Source organism: Myotis nattereri (genome assembly GCF_964212035.1).
Source record: "Myotis nattereri genome assembly, chromosome: 3".
NCBI lineage: Eukaryota > Metazoa > Chordata > Mammalia > Chiroptera > Vespertilionidae > Myotis > Myotis nattereri.
This window is the reverse complement of record NC_138077.1, coordinates 185194114-185207216: the sequence shown is the minus strand read 5'-3', so window position 1 is coordinate 185207216 and position 13103 is coordinate 185194114. Positions and strand designations below refer to the sequence as shown.

The following is a 13103-nucleotide window of genomic DNA, read 5'->3' as shown; positions in this document are numbered from 1 at the left end:
CGAGGCAGCTCGATGTTAGCACTTGACTTCTGCCCCTGTCCCTGCCCACCAGCTTCTGCCGGGTCATGACTCGAACACCATTAGGATCAAATTAGCATAGTACCTCTTTATTATATAGGATTGTAACTTTAGCACAAATAAGGCAATACCGTAATGACAGGGATATTAAAAATTGCTTGTGGTCACATGTAGCTATTGCTTTTTTAATTTTATTTTTTTCTGAAAAACTGGTCCTTGTGCAGAAAGGGTGCATATTTTTAGTTCTTCCCACTAATCCTTTCTCTTCCTCTTCTGTTACTCTATTTTCTCTTTATGCCTTTTCTGCTAGTCCTTATTTGGATATTAGAGGTACCAGCTGAGAAAGATTTTAGGTGCGGTTAAGGCCTTCTCCTTTCTTGGGATTTGCATTATAACTGAGGTCCCTGGAAGACCTTCCAGACTCAAAATCCTGGTGAATCTAGGAAGATGGGTCTCTAGGGAGTAGGATCATCATTAGCTTCTTGTGTGGTATGTGCTACTGCCTGTTCTTTACTCAGCTACCTGGCCTTCTGCCCTTGGCCTCCTGGGTGTGCAAGTTGTGCTAGTTGAAAGCAAAGCAGTGATAATCCAAGATGAGAGGGTTTTCTGCCCCTGGAGTCCAAGTCTAATTGGAGACAGAGATACCCAGGTAAGAAAAGCAGAGAAGTACTTTTAAAAAGAGTTTATCTCCTGTAACTGAATAGTAACCTACTCGACAACCCAGTTATTTTAGTACTTGGGATAAAAATCCAAGAGAAATGCATAAATGTACACTGGGAGACATGTACAAGAACATTTATAGCAGCCCTGACCTCAGAAATCCAAATGCCCATGAACAAGAGTAGACAAATAAACTGGTATATTCACACAATGGAATATTATACAGCTGTCAAAACAAATGAACTACAGTGAAATAAAGTATGGATGAATCTTAGCAATAAAATATTAAAAAATGTAGTCCCAAAAGATTAAATGTAGCATGATGCCCTTAAAAAAAAGTAACGTGATGCCCTTATTTAAGTTATTTACATACAATATAATTTATTAACCAGTTAATTGCCACATGTCCAAAATGGAAACCATCCCCACACGCCACAATATTTTGAATTTAATTTAAAAAATCAATTTGCAATGAATATTTTAAAAATAAACATTACAATTTGGGTGTTCTTGAATATTTTCAGTTGGACATTCTCACAAAAAATTAAAGTTAATCTGTAGATGCTTATGGCAGGGAAATGGTTAATTTTAAATGTATTGCTTAATAGCATTTGGTAATTGTACATAATAGATCAAAATACAGAAAATAATTTCTATCATCACCATCAAAATATGGAAAATAATTTCATCTCCTAAAAAGTTACCTTGCGCTCCTTTGCCCTGAATTACCTTTCCCCCATCCCTGGTCCCAGGGAATCATTGGTGTACTTTCTGTCACTATAGTTTTGCCTGTTACTGGACTGAAGGGGTCCTTTTGTCTGTTAGCATCAAAACCAAATAAGACATGAACAGGAGTTTGCAGCCAAGAAAGTAAGGATTTATTGAGATGGTGTCATGCCCAGAGTCTTAAGTAGCTTATGCTCATAGACCTGGCTCCCTGATGGCTTCTAGGGGATGGGTTAATATAGGGAAAATCATTAGTCATGGTGACTAAGGGAGTTAGGGTCATGGCCAGGGTTGTGGTTTCTACTGATTGGTCAGCACTAGGGTGTCTGGTCCTTATCTCAGGGTTGCTTCATCTGTTTTCACAATGATGTGGTCAGTGAGATTGTCGAGCTGAAACAACTGAGGCCTACATGTTCTTTCTCGTTTGAAACTCTTTCTCTGTGGTCAACAGACTGAGGCTTGCTTTCTTTTTTAAAAAAATGTATTTTTATTGATTTTAGAGAGGAAGGGAGAGGGATAGATAGAAACATCAATGATGAGAGAAAATCATTGATCGACTGCCTCCTGCACGCCCCCTACTGGGGATCGAGCCTGCAACCTAGGTATGTGTCTTTGGCTTGAATCAAACCCTGGGACCCTTCAGTCCACAGGCCTACGTTCTATCCACTGAGCCAAACCAGCTAGGGCGAGGCTTTGTTTCTAAGACTATTGGATGCTGACCAGAACCTCACTGTTCTGAGGGCCTAAAGATTAAGCAAGGGAGGTGGGTGAGTCAGGGCATTGGTGAGACCAGTTTCAGTCAAAGGTAAAACATCAAAATAACAGGGCAGATTAAAGAAAATAAGGTTCTTGCTTGGTTACACCTATTCTGGATTTCCTATTGTGGAATATAAAATTGATTTACAGTTGGATTGCAAGCTCTTATCTTTATATGGATATCTGGTTTTTCACGCTTTGCCAAGGTAAGGGCACTGGTTTAACTGGTTACTTGTGTATGGCTTGATTATATGGTCAGAATAGCATGAAAGCCCTGCTGGGAACTTCTACCTTGAACTCTTCCAAAGTCAAGAATCACAGATTATGATGATTCAGTCCAAAGATAGTGCTTTACTTAATATCTTTGCATAAAACTTGGCATTATAAGTTTCAAATTTTATTCTAGAATAAGAGTGGGGAAGCTTTTTTTCTCCCAGGGTCCATTTGGGTATTTATAAAATCATTTACTGGCCATACAAAATTATCAACTTAAAAATTAGCCTGCTAGAGGGGACGTGGGGCAGCAGGAGCGAGGCACAGCAGAGCTGAGGGGCGGCAGGATTGTGCAGCAGGCCAGATTCTGGGCCTGGTGCTGGGTCTGGTGAGCTACACCTTCTTTCTAATAGTAAATGGGCTATATTCCTCTAGTGATGATGTCATCTAATTAACTCCATCAAATTTCAACCAAGAAGTTACTCAAAGTAATAGTTTGTGGCTTATAGAATTCTTTGCTCCATGGTGTGGCCACTGCCAATGGTTAACACCAGAATGGAAGGAAGTAGCAACTGCATTAAAAGATTTTGTAAAAGTGGATGCAATTGATGCAGACAAACATCAGTCCCTCGGAGGTCAGTATGCAGTGCAGGGATTCCCTACCATCAAGAGTTTTGGTTCCAACAAAACAGACCATAAGATTATCAGGGTGGCAGGACTGTGAACACTATTGTGGATGCTGCTCTCAGTGTCCTGCGCCAGCTCATCAAGAACCGCCTTTGGGGAGGGGATACAGTTCTGGAAGACAAGGTAGAAGTAAAAGTTAAAGTAAGAAAGATGTGATTAAGACAACAGCTTTGATAAGAATGTTCTTGACAGTGAAGATGTTTGGGTGGTTGAGTTTTATGCCCCTTGGTGTAGACACTGCAAAAACCTAGAGACAGAATGGGCTGCTGCAGCTACAGAGGTGAAACAGCAAACGAAAGGGAAGGTGAAGCTAGTGGCTGTGGATGCCACGGCCTATCAGATGCTGGCCCGCCAGTATGGGATTAGGGGATTTCCTACAATCAAGATATTTCAGAAAGGTGAGTCTGCTGTGGATTATGATGGGGGGCGGGGGAGGGGGGGCGGGGCAAGATCCAACATCGTCTCCTGGGCCCTGGATCTGTTTTCTGATAACACTCCACATCTGAGCTGCTTGAGATCATCAGTGAGGATGTTACCAAGAAGATGTGTGAGGGTCACCAGCTCTGTGTGGTGGCCGTCCTGCCCCACATTCTTGACACGAACTGCAGGCAGAAATTCTTATTTGGAAGTTCTTCTGAAATTGGCAGACGAGTACAAGAAGAAAATGTGGGGGTGCCTGTGGACAGAAGCTGGAGTGCAGTCTGAGCTTGAGAATGCATTGGCGATCGGAGGGTTTGGCTACCCCACCATGGCAGCCATTAACGCATACAAGATGTTTTCTCTTCTGAAAGGATCTTTTAGTGAGCAAGGCATTAATGAGTTTCTCAGGGAGCTCTCTTTTGGGCAAGGATCTACAGCACCTGTAGGAGGTGGGGCTTTCCCCACCATCAGCACCAGAAAGCCTTGGAATGGCAAGGATGGCGAGCTTCCTGTAGAAGACAACATTGATCTCAGCGACGTGGAGTTGGATGACTTGGAGAAAGACGAGTTGTGAGTCTCAGCACAACTTTCATCTTTTCGTGGGAGCAGATGTTTCCAGCAGTGGAGGAACATGCTTTACAATCAGACACATCGACCATGGCCTTTTAACCAAGAAGTAGCACCTGATTGGTCATTTGAAAACACTGCAGCAATGAACTTTTGCATCTCAAGAAAACAATGAAAAATTCTATGAATTGTAGCCAGTGGATTGAGTGATATTCTGTCAAGTACTATTTTGAAGAAAACTGCTGGGCTGTTGAAACACTTTCCCTCCCTCTGACTGCTGCTTGGGTGTTCTTGGAGGCTGTTTCTTATATCAGATTTTTTTTAAAAATATATTTTATTGATTTTTTACAGAGAGGAAGGGAGAGAGATAGAGAATTAGAAACATCGATGAGAGAGAAACATCGATCAGCTGCCTCCTGCACATCTCCTACTGGGGATGTGCCCGCAACCCAGGTACATGCCCTTGACCGGAATCGAACCTGGGACCTCTCAGTCCACAGACCGACGCTCTATCCACTGAGCCAAACCGGTTTCGGCTCTTATATCAGATTTTTAATGAGATTCTTTCATTTGAATATTAATGGCTTTTTTCCATTAAAGAATAAAACAGTATTTTGGACCAGTGGTCCATGAGGTCCGAAAGGTTGGTGACCGCTTTTTTGGACAATACCAAAAAATAAAAAAATTAGCCTGCTAGGAAAAAACAAACAAACAAAAATAATTCGCCTGCTATATTTGGTCAAACATTTAATTAACTTATCCCTAATGTCTTAGCAGGGCCAGACCAAATGATTTTGAGGGCCTTATATGGCCCATGGGCCAAATGTTCCTCACCCTTATTCTAGAAGGTAAATCTTGGTCTCTCATTGCAGTTTACATATTTATTTATTTACTAGGGGCCCAATGCACGAATTTGTGCACCATGAAAAGAACTGTGGGTTGCGAGGCTGCGGTGGGCACAGGGGCGGGTCTCGGCCCATCCTCTGCGCCCTCACCCAGCCTCTCCCCCTGTGGCCTCCAGTCCCCTTTCTGCTGGCAGCCCCGCTCCTGCTGCTGCTGCTCCAACACGTTGACAGCAACAGACCCGCTCCCACCCATTGATGGCAGAGTGATTGGGGCTGGTGCCAGCAGTGGGTGTGAGTGGTGGCTGTGAGCAGTGGCTGCTACTCCAATCACCCATCAGGAGCAGGGGGAGGTGGAGAAGCCCTGAGGGGCGGCAATCAGGGCTGGCAGCCACTGCTCACACCTGCTGATGGCACTGAGCGGTCGGGGCTGGCATCCGGCACTGGCACCAGGTGCGAGTGGGGCCGGTGCCAGCAGTAGGTGCGAGCATCGGGCAGGACCGCGGTACGCAGGAGCAAAGAATTTCAGTAACCACCAGAGGCTTGCCCTGATGGCCCCACTCACCTGCTCCACCATCCCGCTGTGGCTGATGCCTGCCATGCTCCACATCCACCCCCTGGTGGTCAGCACACATCATAGCAACCAGTTGTTCCATTGTTTGGCTTATTTGCATATTAGGGTTTTATATATAGATAATTTTTTTAAATCCTCACCTGAGGATATGTTTTTATGGACTTTCAGAGAGAGAGAGAGAGAGAGAGAGAGAGAGAGAGAGAGAGAGAGAGAGGAGAGAGAAGAGAAACATTGATGTGAGAGAAACATTTATTGGTTGCCTCCCACACCCACCCTGACTAGGGATCGAACCCACCACCTTTTGGTGTATAGGACAATGCTCCAAATAACCCCACCACCTGGCCAGGGCTCATTGTGGTTTTAATTTATATTTCTCTGATGACTAGTGTTGTTATCAAGTTAAATACAACTAAGAATGAAAAAAAAACTTTTTTTATGCAAAGATTTTTTCTCCCCCCCCTCGGCCCCCCCCCCCCCCATTTATTTCCAAGAGAGAAAGGGAAAGAGAGAAACATTGATGTGACCCGTTGCCTCCTATACATGCTACAACTAGGAATCGAACCTGAAATCTGGGCATGTGCCCTGACAGGAATCAAACCCATCACCTTTTGGTACAATGTATGACACTCCAATCAACTGAGCCACACCAGCCAGGGCTGAAAAAACAGTTTTAAAGAACATATTCAGTAAAACTATGTAAAAAGAAAAAGATTGATCTCATTGTGGGATTCAGTATAATGGCTCCCTCTGGCAGGAGGATAGGGTGGGCTGGATGGAATATAGATTAGGTTATTGTCAGGATTCTGTGTCATGTTTGCTGCTTATTACATGATCAAAACAACAATTCTTTGCATCCTGTCTTGTCTGCTTCCCTCATTAAGAAACAGAGTTGATTTCCCCACCCCTTAAAACTGGGCTGACCTTATGATTTGCTTTGACCAGTTAAAATTTCCTAGTTATTAGCTTGGAAACACACCAATCACACCTCACCTTAAATATGTTTTCCTTGTCGGTTTTGCTCAGTGGATAGAGCGTTGGCCCATGGACTGAAGGGTCATAGGTTCGAACAATTCCGGTGTAGGGCACATGCCCAGGTGTGGGTCAATCCCCAGTAGGGTGCTTGCAGAAGGCAGCCAATCAATGATTCTCTCTCATCAATGTTTCTATCACTCCTTCTACCTCTCTGAAATCAATAAAAATATATTAAAAAAATAAAAAAATAAATGTTTTCCTCAACCCATACCCTCTTTGGAAATATACAAAATGCTAGGCTTTCTCTGTCCTGAATTTATCTGAAACTGTGGGGTAAGTTCACCATTCTGCACCTAAGTTTCCTCATCTGTAAAATGGGGTTATTGTACTACTTCATTGCTTATTAAGATAATTAAATGAATTAATGTTAGTAAAGTGTTAAGAACAGTACCTGACATATAGCAAGGGTTTTATAAAATAATAATGTGACCAAAAATGAGTCATAGCGATTGCAGTTTTATTAGGGAAATATTTTTATTTCTTTAATATTTTTTATTGATGTCAGAGAAAGGAAAGGAGAGGGAGAGATAGAAATATCAATGATGAAAGAGAATCACCGATTGGCTGCCTTCTGCACTCCCCCTACTGGGGATTGAGTCTGCAACCCTGGCATGGGTCCTGACTGGGAATCGAACCCTGACCTCCTGGTTCATAAGTCAAAGCTCAGCCATTGAACCACACCAGCCGGGCGGGAAACATTTTCATTTCGTTCCTGAGAAGTACGTATTTTTCACTGGGATCTGGTGACATTAGGATGAGTGTGGAGTCAGCTTGTATGCCATAAACTCTTCTATACAAAAAGGTGTGGGAGACAACATCTCGTGGGTGGCAAACCGGTTTTTGAAAACTGACATGCAGAAAAGCACATGCTTCCTTTCTTGAGAAGCACTGGTAGAATATATTCTTGGTAGGTTGTGTGTAAATCAAATCCTAACATATAGCGATGTTACTTAAAGAACTATCTGGGGAATCATTCTTTAAGTGAAGAGGGCTTTTACCGGTATAAAGCAAATCAGTAGCCCTCTGGGGGACATTCAAATTTTGACTAGAGATGGACTGAATTTTTTTGTGTCTAAATCTGTCCACCCTGGGTACATTTCCCCCAGGGAACTCTGGTCCTCTCTCTTTCCAGTTAAATTTGGTGGAACCAATGTTGTGCAGGTTCTAAAATTAGGCCTCAAGAGAGCTTTCACTCTCACCTTGAAACCCTTATTTATTATTCTCCAAGTTTGCTGATTTGGCTGATGGTTCTGCTGAGATAAGCTGGGCCTGGCCAGGCTCACTGATATATCTGCAATCAGTGGCTCTGCTCATCTTGGCTGGGCTCTCTCACCCACGGAAGGAAGGATCCGAGCAGGGACAAATGGGCTGAGTAGGTTCTACTTCCCGTGGCCTCATCCTCAGGCAGGTTAGCTTAGACTTGTTCTCATGGCTGAGGCAGGGTTTCAAAAAAGAGAGAGAAAACAATTCTCTTGCCGCCTAGACTCAGAACCAGCACAAAGTTCTTGGCACTGTTTTCTATTAGTTTAAGCAAGTCACAAAAGTCAGGCCAGACTCACGGGGGTGGGAAAATGGACTGCACCTTCTGAAGGGAGAAGCTACAAACTCTCTCCTAACTCAGGCAGTAGGGGCCTCTGAGGTGGTAGTGGGGCTCCAGAACTGAGGGCAAAAACCTGACCGTGTTTTGAAAATTATCAAGTGCCCCACAGACAGCGATTCTGTGTGTGGTGTCCTACCTGACCTGTGTGACCGTGAGTTCCTTGGAACTGGGCTGGGCCCGCCTCCCCACCTCCCTTTCAGTACTGAGGAGAGACTCACAGAAGTGAAAGGAAACAGAGGCAAAGCAGTTACTGAGGACAGAGGCACACACACTGTTCTCTCGTCCCCAGAACAGAGACAGAGTTCAAACCCGCTGGAATCTGAGAAGCTCTCTTCTGCAAGCTTTCCTTCCACTCCTTGCAGCCCCGCCCCCACTTCGGAAGGAACTTGGCTAGGTAATACCTGCCTTTCCATTTGGCAGCTGAGGGCACATTAGGATGACTTGCTTAGAGTCACCAGCTCATGGGGAGAATCCCCTATCCTGCTCAAGGAACCTACCAGGCCTGCTTGAGGGACTGCAGGTAAGAGTAACCCTCTTTTACATGCAACATCTGAGTGCAGGTAGATGCTATTCAGATTCACGGTATGGTGTGGCATTGGATCATAGATGCTTTCCTGATCACACAACTGGAGCCCTGGAAAGCCATCCCCACCGGATCCTTGCACCATCCTGCTCTTTCACTCCATTTGCCTCTGCCTCCAGCCTGCCTCTCCCCATACCCTCCTCCTCATTGCCTTCCCAAAACACTGGTAGAAATGCATCACATCTCTGATTAAAATAATGAGCTAATGTTTACTGAGCCCTTATCATGGGCCAGGTGCTGTTCTAAGCTCTATAATCTTCACAATTCTGCAGATGAAGAAACAGAGGCACAAGAGGTTAAACTGACTCATTCAAGGTTACACAGTAATTAAGTGGCCAAGTTAGTATTTGAACTCAGGCAGTCTGGCTGCTGAGATAGGCTTCTCAGGTCAGAAAGCCTCTCTCTGTACATTTCTATTTTTCAAATACTAATATAATGAATAATATGCATGGACTGCTTACTATTATTGCTAGGCCCTGTTCTGGTTGTGTTACATGTGCTAAGTCATTATATTCTTATAATAGTACTAGATCATTGGGGTATAATATTATTAATCTCTCTATATAAAAGCCTAATATGCAAAGTGTCCCCTTGGGAGTTAGACCGGGAGACTGGGAGTTCGATCACTCGCTATGACGTGTGCTGACCACCAAGGGTGGCATGGAACGTAGGAAGGCCCTGGCTGGCAGCCGGCTGCCAGGGAAGGGAGGCCCTGGCCAGCAGCCAGAAGGCCCTGATCAGCCCTGATTGCTGGCCAGGCCTAGGGGCACTACCCATGCACAAATTTTGTGCACCAGGCCTCTAGTATATAATAACTATCCTCATTTTACAGGTAAGGAAATTGGGGCACAGTCACATAACAAAGATGGGTTACCAGACACTCCACCTTCAGAGCTAAGCTTTGAATTGTGTTGTCTGGCTTCCCCCAGGGTGTGCAGGCCGAGGTCCAGCATCCAAGGCTCTTTGGGTTCATGCAGCATGATCTCTGAATTTCCACCAAAGCATGCCTTTTGTTTCTTGGTCTATGAATGCTTTTATCCTTCCCAACCAGACCTTAAGCTCCACAAGGCCAGATTTGAGGTCTGGTACGTGTCTCAGTTTTTCCAGTTCATAGTAGGAGTCAGTAGATATCTGTTGAGTTGAACTACAGAATGTCAGAGCTCACTTGTCTTGGGACCCTCTCTCAGAGTGAGACAGGTCAGTAAGCCAGGACAAGTGGAAAAGGGAACCTGAGACAGATAGCTGAACAAACTGACAGCCATTTACAGCAGGTACAGAAGGTCACCTCCCTAGAAATAACATCCAGACTTCAGTTGAATTTCAGCTCCAGACCGAGAAAAACAGCAAAACCAGGTGGGTGACACCAAGACCAATTGCAATGAAGATCATAACTCCGAAGTACACCTAGAAAACTGATGCATATTCTGTTGAAACCTTCCTCTAAGACCTCCCTAGGATTTTCACCTGCAAGAGAGAGATAAAAGCCTCAAGACAAAGGACCCAGAGTACTTTCTCCTTCCCAGGAGTACCCCTTCTTCCCCCACAGGCATGTGTCTCCTAAACTAAGGGACCCCATGAGGCTTGCAATCAGGGCAGCAATGGGCAGTGGCAGTTTATCCCTGGCAATCCCCCTGAACCTATCCGCAAAGCCCCTTTTTCTGACTTCTTAGCCAAAGCAGCCCAACTTAGGCTCATTTCCCCAGCCTTTCCTTGTTTCACTGCCTCCAACTTTAATAAACATCCTCTAAAATTTGCCTGGCCTTGTGTTGTGAAATTTTTCCTGCACGAAGTCAAGAACCCACACACTACCGTGTGGCCCTAGGCAGACCTACTTAGGGCCAGGTCTCCTTTCTGGTAACAAGAGGAATGGAGTGATCACCCACTGTGATCTGACATTAGATACCATCTGTTTCTGATTCAAGGTTTGTATGCCTGATGCTTCAAAAGGCCAATATTCAAGACATCAGTTTTTAGTAAGGAAAGGTGTATTGATGGAGAAGTTGCCGCCAGCTCAAGAAGAAGTTTCCCAAACCCATATTAAGAGAGCTCAAAATTCAGGCTTCTTTTATGTCAAGGGCAGGGAGAATGGGTGCAGGAAGAGGTATATGACACCCAGGTGCCAACATGGGTCCAAAGAAGAGAGAGCAATCTAAATCTCGTCGTTCCCTAGTCCTGACCCCCACTGATCTGAATCCAGTCTTGAGGCTCCTGCAAATCTTTACCAAAAGTTCAAGGCTCAAGCAGAAGTTGTCTAATAATTAGCAGGCCTATGGCAGGAGCTATTCATCTGAAGGTCATGGGAGAAATGCAGCCTAGAATTAAGACAGAATCAGAGCCAGGTCAGCGCGACCTTGGTGTTCAGAAGCGTTGACCTATGAACCCAGAGGTCCCAGTTTGATTCCCAGTCAAGGCACATGTCTGGGTTATGGGTGTGCAAGAGGCAGCGGATCAATGATTCTCATCATTGATGTTTCTATCTCTCTCTCTCCTTCCTCTCTGAAATTAATACAAATATATTTTAAAAAAGAGAGTCAGAGAGTGAGCATTTCACTCTGTTACAAGCCCAGGACTTGTTGCCTTGGCCTCAAGACCCCATCCAGATCCTCCAGATCCTTTTTTAAATTAAATCCTGTTCAATATGCTCCCAGGAAGCTACTACTTAGAGAAACCATTATCACAGGAAACAAACAGAAGTCAATATTTTGTTAATGGAGTTCCTAAATTAACAAATTTTGGCCCAACTCATGACAAGTTATCAATTTGGTGATTGAGCCTCAGGAATGGCCAGTTTTTCCATAACTATAATCTTATTTTCTCCACCTTGAAAGGGCGAAGGGGTCATTTACAAAAGAGAAAATTGAGTTACTCAAGGTCACCCTCAAGTGATGAGTGTCTCAAAGGCCAGAATCCCTTTATTCCATAGGGAGATGAAGGGAGGTGACCTTGCAAGACCTTCCGATTCGAGTTTCTATCGCCCTGCCTCTGTCAGCTCTCCTAGGAAAAAGGAGGTCCGGGGATTTGAAACTACAAAGGGTCATCAGTGCTGAGCTGGAACTCAGCAGCACTCAACAGGGATTGAAGACTTAGAAACACAAGGCCTTGGGCCCCTCTGGAATTTGCTCAATGGCCTGACAGTGACTCTGAAAGCCCTCAGGTCCAGATTCTTCCAATAACATTCAAAGCTTTCCACCGGGGGCCTTTAATGCAGTCACTAAACACTTATGGAGGGCTTACTGTGTGCCAGGCAACGCTTCGCTTGTAAAGGACCTTACAAGACTCCTCCTAACAATCCTGCGAGGTGGGCATTATAGCCAGTCCCCTTTTAAAGGCACAGATTCAGAGAGGTGTTTCAGCAAATAGCATTTCCAGTCACAAGGCACTTTCCTATACCCCATCCTACAGGGCTCACTTCCAGGGGCAATGATGGTGGTACTGCTTCATGGGTATGAGCAATGGGTTAGGAACAGACCTGAGATGGAATCCCCACTCAGCCACCTGTGTAACCCACAGAAGTCATTTAACTTCTGGTCCTCGGTTATCTTATCTATAAATTGATAATAAAAATGTCTTCCTCATAGGTCTATTGGGAGGACAAATGAGATAAAGCACATAAAGGTCTATGAGGCCTAGACGGTGTGTGTCTGTGTGTGTCAATCCCACCCCCTAATGAAGGGTACTAGGTGCCCACACTCCTCCTGGTCGGGCATTCTTTCTGCTTGAACTCCAGGAGGGCCCAGGAGTGGAAAAAGATGACCTGGGAAGGTCAGTCTGTGGGGTGGCGGAGAAGGACAAGCGGTGGAGGGTTTGGACAATAAGAAGAGCCCAGGGTGACAGACACGGGATCCTGGGGGTTGGAGAAAGAGAAAGGGGAACTTCCTGTGCTGGCCCTGCTGTGGGTTCACTCAGCGAGATAGACCACCGACTCAGAATTTAAATTTAAGAGCCTTTATTAAGCTGGCCACTGACTACAGTGCGTACCTCTCCACAGAGAGCCTCGCAGCTGGAGCCCCGACCAAGGGTACAGCAAAGCTTTTTATCTGCAAAAACTACAAAGTATTTAAAAAAAACAAAAAACCTGCAAAGCGGTTCATTAGCCATTCCTGGTAATGGCAGGGTAAAACGGTTCACACAAAGTTCACAAGTACAAATGGGAGGAAAGCAGGGTCACACCTGGCTGGTTTAATTATAACACATTGTTTTTTCTAAGATAATCAGTAATTTTTCTCTGCTATGGGCCCTGCCCCTCAGCCCACTCAGTAACTCTTCTCTGCCAGGCCCCTGCCCCTAACACAGCCCCAGGGTGGCCCCTCTCAGGAGCCTCCCGCTGGGAGAGGTGGGCGTCCTACGGTGCCCGTGGTGGCAGGTTCTCCAGGAAAAAGCTGCTAAACTGGTTGCGGGCATTAATCAGGTCCGCGAGCCCAGCCT

General features: G+C 45.0%; 1 pseudogene across 1 annotated transcript; it reads left to right on the top strand.

Annotated features, from left to right (window-relative positions):
• Window positions 1–2335: 2335 nt before the first annotated feature.
• Window positions 2336–4054, top strand: LOC308515552 (protein disulfide-isomerase A6-like; annotated as a pseudogene). Its single transcript has 2 exons — window positions 2336–2366; window positions 2733–4054. The product of its transcript is annotated as a protein disulfide-isomerase A6-like (transcript).
• Window positions 4055–13103: the final 9049 nt, after the last annotated feature.